Source organism: Sinocyclocheilus anshuiensis, unplaced genomic scaffold, assembly GCF_001515605.1.
Source record: "Sinocyclocheilus anshuiensis isolate Anshui unplaced genomic scaffold, SAMN03320099.WGS_v1.1 scaffold2470, whole genome shotgun sequence".
Classification (NCBI taxonomy): domain Eukaryota; kingdom Metazoa; phylum Chordata; class Actinopteri; order Cypriniformes; family Cyprinidae; genus Sinocyclocheilus; species Sinocyclocheilus anshuiensis.
In genome coordinates, this window is record NW_015560624.1 from 143,856 (window position 1) to 152,332 (window position 8,477).

The window sequence follows — 8,477 nt, forward strand, 5'->3', positions numbered from 1 at the left end:
ATGTTTCATTGCTCCCAGGTGTGTCTCGTCATCCCCTCCACCTGTGTGTATTTAAAGTGTTCCCAGTCCCAAGTTCTCTGTCCGCTGTTAAACGTCTTCCTGAGTTCGTCTCCCTTGGTTCCTGAAAATAAAGTCGTGGTAAAGTATTCTCCAGCGTCTCCTCGTTCCTTGTGTGTGTGCACCGTGACACTGTGTATGTTATTCCCAAAACAATAAATAAAAATTAAATTAAATAAATAAATCTAATCTAAACTTACATCCAGTGCATGTTATTCCACATAAATAAATCAATGAATAAATACAAAAGCACATACATACAGAAACCATACTGATATAAAATGCCAACTTTTCATGATCCCATGAATAAAATCAATTCCAATCTTTTTTTCTCTCTGAATATCTTGTTTCACTCAGAAAGACATTCTGACAGTAAAATGGGTTTCTTACCTCGTTTCATGTTGATTTTCTGTGTCTGCTTCTCTCGTTGTTCTTCTTCTGTCGTGTGTGGGCTCATTGGTTCTTCTCCAGGACCGCAGGGCTTGTGTTTGGGCCCTTGGCAGAAACGTCACATGTGTGTCTGAATCCGTCCTGAAGGAAAAACCCGTGCCAGTTCAGCACAGGAATCTGCCATGCTCTAATGTACAGCCATGTGTGCACCGTGACACTGTGTATGTTATTCCCAAAACAATAAATAAAAATTAAATTAAATAAATAATCTAAACTTACATCCAGTGCATGTTATTCCACATAAATAAATCAATGAATAAATACAAAAGCACATACATACAGAAACCATACTGATATAAAATGCCAACTTTTCATGATCCCATGAATAAAATCAATTCCAATCTTTTTTTCTCTCTGAATATCTTGTTTCACTCAGAAAGACATTCTGACAGTAAAATGGGTTTCTTACCTCGTTTCATGTTGATTTTCTGTGTCTGCTTCTCTCGTTGTTCTTCTTCTGTCGTGTGTGGGCTCATTGGTTCTTCTCCAGGACCGCAGGGCTTGTGTTTGGGCCCTTGGCAGAAACGTCACATGTGTGTCTGAATCCGTCCTGAAGGAAAAACCCGTGCCAGTTCAGCACAGGAATCTGCCATGCTCTAATGTACAGCCAATATTCATTATAATGGGATAATTGCTTTATGCAAACGTAAAACGTAAGCTAACAACAAAGCCTGAAGAACATTTTAATCTCAAACTTGATTTAATTTTTAAGGCTGTCTGGGAAGGCTTTTATTGCTCAATGCACTGGAGTCAGATAAGTCCATAAAAATGTATACTTTAAAAATGTCATAACATTTTCTTATTGAGCCAATCATATTCAGATCTGCCTCCATTCAACACAATCCAATCAACAACCAGTGGATAAGATCGAGCCAGACCTACATTTTTTTTAATTGTTCAATATGCCATTAAACTGTGTCACAATACTGTAGTAAAGTTAGTCATGACTTCAGTTTCAGAGAAGATGTCTTATTTAATCTGACACAAATGAAATCAGTGTTTCTTCAGTTATAGGTCCTGTGGAAACTCTCTTAAAACACACTTTCTCATTCTCTTTAAATACTAATAATATTCAGCATGAACAAAGGACACAAATTATGTCCGAGTACATTCTGACATTAAGTTTGTTTTACATGTTTGGAAAAATGGTTAAATAAAGAAATAAATACAATTTAAATTTAAACAAATAAATAAACAAACATTTCTCTTTTGTCTTTAATTGGATAACTAGTCTTTCTATAAACACAATTAAATTACTTTTTTTTTTTTTCACACTTTGAGACCTTGACTAGGAAACAACATACTTAAAACAGCAAAATAAGATGGAATAAGTGATATTCACCTTGATCTTTTTTTGTTTTCTTCACGTATCATGCCTCATTTTCTTCTCAAGCTCTTCAATGAAACAAAAACACAAATTTAATAGAGGTAAAATTGTTGGTTGTGATGAAAATGTTCACACAATAACATTGATATGGTCATATTTTATGGTGGATTTTAATATTTTAGAATTGAAAGTATGGGACAAAGGAAAAGTAATAAAATCTAAATCTAATAAAAACAATAAAAAGAGCATTTGAAACCTTGGTAAACAAACACACAAACTTAATAGTAGCAAAATTGTTGGTTATGGTGAAAAGGGAAGCAATTTGTGTAAAATTAATATTATTTCACACAATGGTCATATTTCTCTGGTGGATTTTTATATTTTAAGACTGAAGGTCTGAGACAAAAGTAAAAGAACAAAAAAAAAAACATTAAAAATCCTTTTTTTAAACATGGATAAACAAACACACCAACTTTATTAGCAAACACAAAATTAGTAGTAAAATGGTTGGTTGTGGTAAAAAAAAATGGGTAAAATTTATATTTTTACTTGGTTATAATTATTTATGAATAATTTTCACACAAATTGCTATAGTCATATTTTTATAGTGGATTTTCATATTTTAACATTCAAAGTCTGGGACAAAGGTTAAAAAAACAAGAATCTAAATCTAAAACATTATTGTATTATATTATAAGACTTAAAGTCTGGTAAAAGTGTAAAATAACAAAATCTAATTATAAAAACCAAAAACAAAATTGTTGTGCCAAAAAATGAGTATATGTGCAAAATGTATATTTTCAATTATTTATAATTATTTTCACACAACAAATATTGATAGTCACTGAGTCATATTTTTATGTAGAATTTTCATATTTAAAGATTCTGGGAGAAAGTCTGGGACAAAGGTAAAACAAAAATAACATCTAATAAAAACGAATATATATATATATATGTGACCTTCATAAAGAAAAAAGATCTTAAAATCGGTTTAAATTCAAACGAATCCCTAGGATTTAAAAGTTAAAAAAAATAAGGCCACGAGACATGCAGTCTGTTCAATATTTACAGAATTTTCACAAATCATGTTTGCCAGAGGTGTTCGGTTGAGTTGTGAGCGATCAACAACAGTGGACACAACAAAACAACTGTGTGTCTGTCCCTCACAGCATCGCATTACATTCAACACGCCGTCTAACCTGACTTGGGTCAAAACTCATGCGAAGGCATTGCGTTTGTTTGCGGGGCAGATCTCTGGTCCGTCCGCGATGAGTCAGAAGGAGAAACACGGTAATCTGCCCTCCTGCCACCCCGCCATCATTAATACCCTCTGTGCCACTGATGAATTATTCATTACACCTGTTTATTATGCATCAATGGCAGAGCCAACTAATCAGGCTGTGCGAGTTATCCTAATCAAAGGGTAATTGACAGGACATGAACGGCGTGACAAGCGTGGAAGGTGAGCGAGAGAGCGATGGAGAGGCCGAGTTTCACTCCAGGTTAAATGCAAAATTCGGCAGTGGTCAATAGCTATCTGAGAGAAAGCTCACGGGACGCGAGCGGCTGCGGAGGCCTCGCCAATGATGCTGGGAAACTCGTTAGTGTGAGTGACGCCATTCATATTAATGTTTCAATTAAGTCCAGCTTCCTATTTTAAAGGGTGCAACAAAGCATCACCATATCCCATAAACGACTGACTGTAAAGAAGAAATGAACATCTTTTAGCTGAAAAAATGGCAGCATCTACCAAACACACAAAAACTAACGAATGAGCAAATAAATAAACAAACTACAGTGGAAATACATCTTACAATAATAAATAAATAAATAAATGTACAGTGGAAATACCTCTTACAATAAATAAAACTATTTAAATATGAATAATTCAATAAATAAAAGTACACATAATTATTTAAATTGAAAGAAAAAAAAATAAAATAAAACGTAAATTTTTTTTTTTTTTAACGTTTATAATTAAAAAAATAGTTGAATAGATAAATAAATACAAATACAATAACTAAATACATACAATAAATAACTGCAATAATTTAAAAATAAAATAAAATTATTGATATAAATTATTTAAATAGAAACAGATAAATATTTGTTTTTGAAATAAATAATACAAATACAATGGAAATACCCCTTATGATAAGTAAAAAGAATGATTTAAATACAATGATTTAAATAAATAAAAGTATTTACATATAAATATTTAAATAAATAATTGTTTTTGAAATAAATAAATAAATAAATAACAGTGAAAATACCCCTAACAAAAATTAAATTATTTAAATAAAAACAAACAAACAAACAAACAAACAAACAAACAAACAAATAAATAGCATTATTTACATAAAAGTATTTAAATAAATAAAAAATTTTTGAACTAAACATATGACAAAATACAGTGGAAATAACCATTACAATAAATAAATAAATAATTTAATAATTAAATAGATAAATAAATAACATTATTTAATAATTAAATAAATAAATAACATTATTTAAAAAATAATTCAAATTTACAAACAAACAAACAATTACATACACACATGTGGTTTTCTGATATATACCATGAATGATTATTCATGGTCCACAGTATTTACATGAAGGCACTTCTAAGAATGTCAAAATATAATGGTATTATCATGGTACCATATCCAAAAGACACATTATCATATTAAATTGAATGCAACAATCTGAGAGTGGTTTACTCAGACAAATAGTTCTGAACAGATAGACGGAGCTAACAGGGGAAAATGGGATCCGGAAAGTATCACAGACTGAATCTGAACTTTCCACATTTGCATTTCCCACATGAGCACCAAACAAAGACACAGCACCAATCTGAGATAGCAAATATAATTAAACAGAACGAAAACAAGGTGTACAAATGTCTCGGGAGTTCGCATATCACCGGGCTAGACTTTTTCAAAGCTTGTACGGTTTCTATCAGCAACAGGGTTGGACTGAATTTCAATTTCATTCGGTCAACTGAGGAAACAAATTAGTGTTAAATGATTAGCAAAAGCCCTAACCGCTAGACCACAACCTCAACTAATTAATATAACTAACATATATAATCACACACTCTTACACCAATCTATGAATGTGGTTTGTAGGATTTATACGAACAGCCGCGGGTTACATTTGAATTCATTACACTGTGACCAAAGACAGCTAATGCGAAATGAAAATATGATTCCCGCTTTATAGTTTTCAACTCCTGTATGGTTTCGATCAGCCACATGGTCCAATTTCTTCAGTCGTTTCAGGAGGCAAATTATCCTTAAGTGATTAGAAGTTGCTAGTCACCCGAACAAGATTTATGTAAATGTGAACACCAAATGTCTATTACTGGAGACAGAATTTAAAGGGACAGTTCAGCCAAAAATGAAAATTAGCTGTTAATTTACTCACCCTCAGGCCATCCAAGATGACTTGTATTCTTCAGTAGAACAATAAAGAAGATTTTTAGCTGAAACCGTGGTCCTTAAAGATTCACAAAATGCAAGTCAATGGGTTGCACTTCGAGAGTCAAAAAAGCATATCAGGCAACACAACATTAATAACGTGGCTCCTGATGATATATTGAGGTCTTATGAAGTGAAATGATCGGTTTGTGCAACATTATTACCTGTAATCCAGAGCCTCTGGCAAACGGTCCGGAGTGATGTCCGGTTCACACAGAATCATTCTTTTGAACCAATTCTTTTTGCTGAATTATTTGAACCAATTCACTAAAACGGACTGAATCGTCTGAATCAGTTCACAGCTCGAGCAGCACAGATGTACAAGTTACTAGGGCTGCACGATTAATCGAAATTAAATCGCAAAGGTGATAAATTGTGATTAGGCAGAAGCTGTGATTGTCATGCGTATCTTTCAGTGAAGCGCGGTTCTGTGATCAGCAGTAAATCTCCATCCGAAGGCCAGAGGGCGCTCTCGCACTGAAACTCGTAATACGCCTCGCAGAAGAAACCCAGGAAATCCCTATAGCGGTTGCTGAATAAACAGAAGATTTAACTGCTTTTATTAATTCAACGTAATAAACACACGACTATGACAATATATGGTTTATCTGAGTTCGTCTTATTATAATTTTCATTAAAATAAAGTATATTTATAATGCAATGCCTTTATCACTGCTTAAATACTATGAAATATGTTGCTTGCCTTATTCTGTGTAAGAAGCCACATCATCTCACAGAAGGATTTACTTCAAACACTCGACTGACGTTATGAAGTGAGTTTGGAGTAAAAACATGTTATTAAATGTGGTATTTTCACGTGCTTTCAGATGGAGCAGCATTTACTACACATAGAGCCGTAGTTCACTGAGAAGCTACGCAAACAGCTGTCATAATCGCAGAACGATTTCTTCGATTTCATAATCGTGCGATTAATTCGTCTGCGATTATGAACGCGATTTTTTTCGTAGCTTGTCAGTGAACTACGGCTCTGTGTAGTAAATGCTGCTCCATCTGAAAGCACATGATGGAGATTTACTACTGATCACAGAACCAGCTTTACTGACAAGATGTGCATGACAATCGCATTTGATTAATCGTGCAGCCCTACAAGTTACTCAATCAAAACTCACTTTCAGACGCCTGACAATCACTCCGACTCCAAATGAGCCAAAATTGCAGCGTGTCTGATCCTATGATGAATGAATCATTCAGCGCTCCAGTTCCTCCAACAGTCACTGAACTGAGGAAATGAACGTTTTTATGGTTTCTCATGGTTTATGTAAAAAGGTCATCGATGTTTTATTTTTGCACAAAGATTTTTAATTCTATTAGTACAATCTGTTGACTTCAGCAATAATTGTTGCATTGCAACAGTTCAAGAATGGGAAAAGCACTTTTTATGTCCCCTCCCCCCCGAAGTTTGCACTCCTGTGTCTCAATAAGTATTAAAGATATCTCAATAACCTTTTAGGTGGTTAATGGTTCTTTTTAATGGTTCTTAACAAACATTTCCTTCAATATTCTAATTTTTAAGGCCATATATGTTTCAATTCCAGAGATATAGAGATATGCAACTGTTCAATTTTCAGTGTTCAGAAACCAAATGTGGGTCACTTTGCATAGCTAATAACTTTTTATTTTAAAGAGGAATGTCTGAAGAAGATATAATGGTGAAACTAGAAATGTATATTGTTTCCCTCTATCAAAACAACTGCATTGAATATACCTGTCTGAATGCCAAAAATATTATTTTCCTAAAGATTGTGTGCCTGTATCTCAGTCAGGAAGTATTAAAGATATCTCAATATGATTTTAGATTCTGGTTCTTAACAAATTTTCCTTGATTCCTCATGTTTAAAGCCCTAAATGTTTCAATCCCAGCGATATGGGGATCGCAATGTGTCTCTATGAGTATATTGCTGAATTTTACTCATTACTCATACAGCTGCTACTTATTTAAAGAGGACTGTCTGAGGAACAAATAATCTTGAAACTAGAAATGCATTTTGTGTTTTGTGTTTTTTTTTCTCTATTAAACCAAATGAACCATATAGGACCTACATTTTAAACGCATTTAGAATAATCAAAATTAAAGGCATTCTAAATTGTAGGTGGCAACAGGGGCGTGTCTAGTGAGGTGGCACAGGGTGGCACCCCCCCCTCCATGTGCCCCCCCAACAGCGCAGACTGATCAGAGTATAACATCTGTGGTGTGGGAGCAGTTTGAGTGCATTTAAAATCTCACGTGCTGCCGCTGATGTCATACACTAATCGGCAGCGTAGCGATTAGTGTATGACATCATATAGCCAGGCAGGGCCAAGTTGGCCAGCAAATTAGCAGCCCTTGAACCTGGCAGCACAGGTCAGAGCCAGCCAGTGAGGACTACACCAGTAGCCATCTATGTTGATGAAGACCAGTTTATTCACTTTATACTGTATGCTTTAGACATGTAAAACATCTGCGTTTCACATCACTATTGGGTGCTTTAATAATATAATTGCATATATGTTACATCATTGCGCAATTACGTAAACAAACTAATGAACTGAACCAGTTAATTGAAACAAATTGTCTGGAAGAATCAGTTCGTGAAAAATAATCTTATTTCCCTGTTGCCTGAGGCTCTGGATTGCAGGTAATAATGTTGTAAATAATGTTCAGTTTCTTGCACAGACTGATCGTTTTGCGTCATAAGACCTCGATATTTCATCAGGAGCCACGGGGATTCATTTTGTCTTGCGTGCATATGCTTTTTTGACTCTCAAAGTGTCGGTAGCCATTTTATGAATCACCAAGGAGCACGGTTTCAGCAGTTACAGTTCTACTCAAGAAAAAAGTCACCTACATCTTGGATGGCCTGAGGGTGAGTAAATTACCAGTAAATTTTCATTTTTGGGTGAACTGTCCCTTTAACACAGCTAGAATCTAAAGGTTTATGTGTTTCTTTTTAGCTTTTAGCCTTTACAAATTGTTTCACAATGCTTCTAACACTAAATCTGACAAATGAAGACATCAGCTGTGGATGAATGCACATGTTTGTCCGCTTGCTTTGACCTTTATCGACAAAATGAATCATTCAAGTACAATTTAAGGTAGAGTATCTGAAATTATTGTGATCTTTCCTTCACAGAATCCACAATGCATCCGAATCCAGATTGACTTC